General features: G+C 47.0%; 1 pseudogene; it reads left to right on the top strand.

The window, feature by feature from the left end:
- The first annotated feature begins 1,904 nt into the window (after positions 1 to 1,904).
- Positions 1,905 to 3,112, top strand: LOC112812061 (prostaglandin reductase 1 pseudogene; annotated as a pseudogene).
- Positions 3,113 to 3,335: the final 223 nt, after the last annotated feature.

Raw genomic sequence — 3,335 nt, 5'->3', positions numbered from 1 at the left:
GTCTAAGGTCCCCTCCTGGTATAGCTTCTCTCTAATTAGTGGCCATGCTGGGTAAACAAGTGAAACAAACCCACAGTAACCTACCCCCTCACCCCCTGGCGGTTCAGGGACTGAACAACATGCTTCTGCAGGTTAGGGTCATAGGCTCCATGTCCCTGGTGGACATGTTTTGATTGTCCCCCTCCACCCCTTCTCTTCTCCTCCCAGCAGTTTTCCTGTTGGTGGATTCAGCCCCTCCTCATTCTCAGCCCTGTGTTTTGGGTACTGACCCGGTGAACATTCTCTCCTTGACCAAAGTCTACGCAGGTTCCTCTGAGTTCTTCTTCCCCTGGGCCCCATCCTTGGGCATGTCCTCAAGGGTCCAACTTGAGCAAGAATTCTGCTTTGTCAATTTAGCTAGAATCCCTACCCTTGGTATCTGCCTAAACTCCTCACCCCCACCAACCCCCAGGTGACATCTGACCACCCTGGCCTGCCTTCAGTAAGAATCCTGCCCAGTCAGTTTAGCCAGAATTCCCCCTTAACCTTGATGTTTCCTCTTAGTCATTTTCCATCCACTGACCGCCCCCACCTGCACCCCCCACTGCTCCTTGGCCACAAATTCCCACTTGTTCTTGTTGTATTGGGAGTCGAGCCCCATTTATCTCCTCTCTTGCAAAGCCCCATTGGAGCTGTCCTGATACTTATTTCTATAGTCCTGAATAAAGTCTGCCTTACCATTTTAACAAGTGCCATGGCTTTTTTTTCTTTAACAGACCCCATCCCATCTGCAGGTGATCGGGTCAGATATAAACACATGACCCAATTGGCTCCAAGAAGATGCCAGCAGCTGTTGTGATGGGGCTTTTGAGAAAGAAAAGCATCTTCTCCCTCCACTGAGAGGCTATGATGTGAGGGTACAGTGCTTGCTGTTGCTGGGACCATTTTGTGGCCATGATAAGCATTTATTAAGCACCTCCTGTGTGCAGGGCCCTGAACCAGTGTGGAGCCTGTGAGCAAATGGATAGGAAGCAGAGTGGAGGGGCGTCTGGGTGGGTCAGTCAGTTAAGCGTCTGCCCTTGGCTCAGGGTCCTGGGATCAAGTCCCAAGTTGGGCTCCTTGCTCAGCGGAGAGTCTGCTTCTCCCTCTCCCTCTACCCCTCCCCCTGCTTGTGCTCTCTCTTGCGCGCTCTCTCTCTCTAATGAATAAATTAAAAAAATCTTAAAAAAAGAAGCAGAGTGGAGGGCCTGTGAAAAGATGTGTGGTCTCTCTGGACTTCTCAGTTATACAAGCCAATAAAATCCTGTTTTTTTTCTTGGGCCAATTTCACGTTTAATCTGGGTTTTCTGTCCCATGCAACTTGGAAAAAAAAAAAAACAACAACTGCAAACAAAGGATACCAACTCTATGAGAACAAGAGTTTCACTATTTCTTCCATCTCAGACCAGCTGTGGTCAGTGCCTTTGATCTGAAGAGGTCCTGGGGATTCCCACTGGTCCTGGGGATTTCCACTGGGAATATTAGAAAACCCATCCCCTGTGTAACCTGAAGGATCACCTCTGGACACTGTGGTATAATAAAAAATATATATTTGGTCTTTGTTCCTGCTTCCTGGCACAGTGCTCCTAAACTTTTGGCATTTCCTGAATGATAGGAGTGTATTTGGTTACTCATCACTAACCCCTTTATTTTTTTTTAAAGATTTTATTTATTTATTTGAGAGAGAGAATGAGAGAGAGAGAGAGAGCATAAGAGAGGGGAGGGTCAGAGGGAGAAGCAGACTCCCTACTGAGCAGGGAGCCCGATGTGGGACTCGATCCCGGGACTCCAGGATCATGACTTGAGCCGAAGGCAGTCGCTTAACCAACTGAGCCACCCAGGTGCCCCATCACTAACCCCTTTAAATCACACCTGAGACAACCGCAACCATTCTGTCTAGGTAGTGGAACCTGCGGGCTGGGAAACTTCAGGATGGTTCATGCTAAGAGCTGGACCCTGAAGAAGCACTTTGAAGGCAGCCCTACTCATAGTAACTTTGAGTTAAAGACAGTTGAACTCCCATCCTTAAAAAATGGAGAGGTCCTGCTGGAAGCTTTGTTCCTTACTGTGGATCCTTATATGAGAGTGGCGGCCAAAAGACTGAAGGAGGGTGATATGATGATGGGGCAGCAAGTGGCCAGAGTTGTGGAAAGTAAAAACTCAGCCTTCCCAGCAGGAACTGTGGTAGTGGCTTTTTCAGGCTGGACGACGCACTCTATTTCTGATGGGAAAGATCTGGAAAAGCTACCCGCAGAATGGCCAGACACGTTACCGGTGTCTTTGGCTCTGTGGGCATGACAGGGCTAACAGCCTACTTTGGCCTACTTGACATCTGTGGTGTGAAGGGTGGAGAAACAGTGATGGTTAATGCAGCAGCAGGAGCAGTGGGCTCTGTGGTGGGGCAGATAGCTAAGCTCAAGGGCTGCAAAGTTGTTGGAGCAGCAGGGTCTGACGAAAAGCTTGCCTACCTCAAAAAGCTTGGATATGATGTTGCCTTTAACTACAAAACAGTAGAGTCTTTGGAAGAAACTTTGAAAAAAGCCTCTCCTGATGGTTATGATTGTTACTTCGATAATGTAGGTGGAGAGTTTTCAAACATTGTTATCCCCCAGATGAAGAAATTTGGAAGAATTGCTGTATGTGGGGCCATCTCTACATATAATAGTACTTGCCCTCCTCCCCCAGGCCCACCCCCAGAGAATATTATCTATCAGCAGCTCCGCCTGGAAGGGTTCATCGTCACCCGCCGGCAAGGAGAGGTCCGCCAGAAGGCTCTGAAAGACTTGCTGAAATGGGTCATAGAGGGTAAAATCCAGTACCATGAATACATTATCGAAGGATTTGAAAACATGCCAGCTACATTCATGGGAATGCTGAAAGGAGATAATTTGGGAAAAACAATAGTGAAAGTATGAAAAAAATGACACACGAGATCTAGAAATCATTTGGATAATTATTTCTTTTTAACCATTTAGTAAAAATGTATACTACCTTCATCATCTAAGAAATAGTCATTGTGATGAGTTTGATCTCCCTAATAAAACACATGTAAGTGGTATGTAATTAGAACAGAGTGAAAATTTCATAGTGAACAATGGCCATTCACCTTCACTCCCTACTACAGCTCTTGGGTTGTGGTGCAAAATAATGGTTTGGAGTCCAAAAAAAAAAAAAAAAATCACACCTGAATTTGTGCCAATGCAGTGACTCAGGGTGGGGCTCCTAGACAGCCTCAGGATGGGACTGGTCACCAGAAAGACCAAGAACTTTCAGCCCCAACCGTGAACTCTGGAGAGGGGAGGGAGGCTGCAGATTGA

The sequence above is a fragment of the Callorhinus ursinus genome, unplaced genomic scaffold, assembly GCF_003265705.2.
Source record: "Callorhinus ursinus isolate GAN/ISIS: 27379988/994484 unplaced genomic scaffold, GSC_fseal_2.0 scaffold18, whole genome shotgun sequence".
NCBI lineage: Eukaryota > Metazoa > Chordata > Mammalia > Carnivora > Otariidae > Callorhinus > Callorhinus ursinus.
The sequence above is the reverse complement of the archived record's forward strand: the minus strand, read 5'-3'. Positions and strand labels throughout refer to the sequence as shown.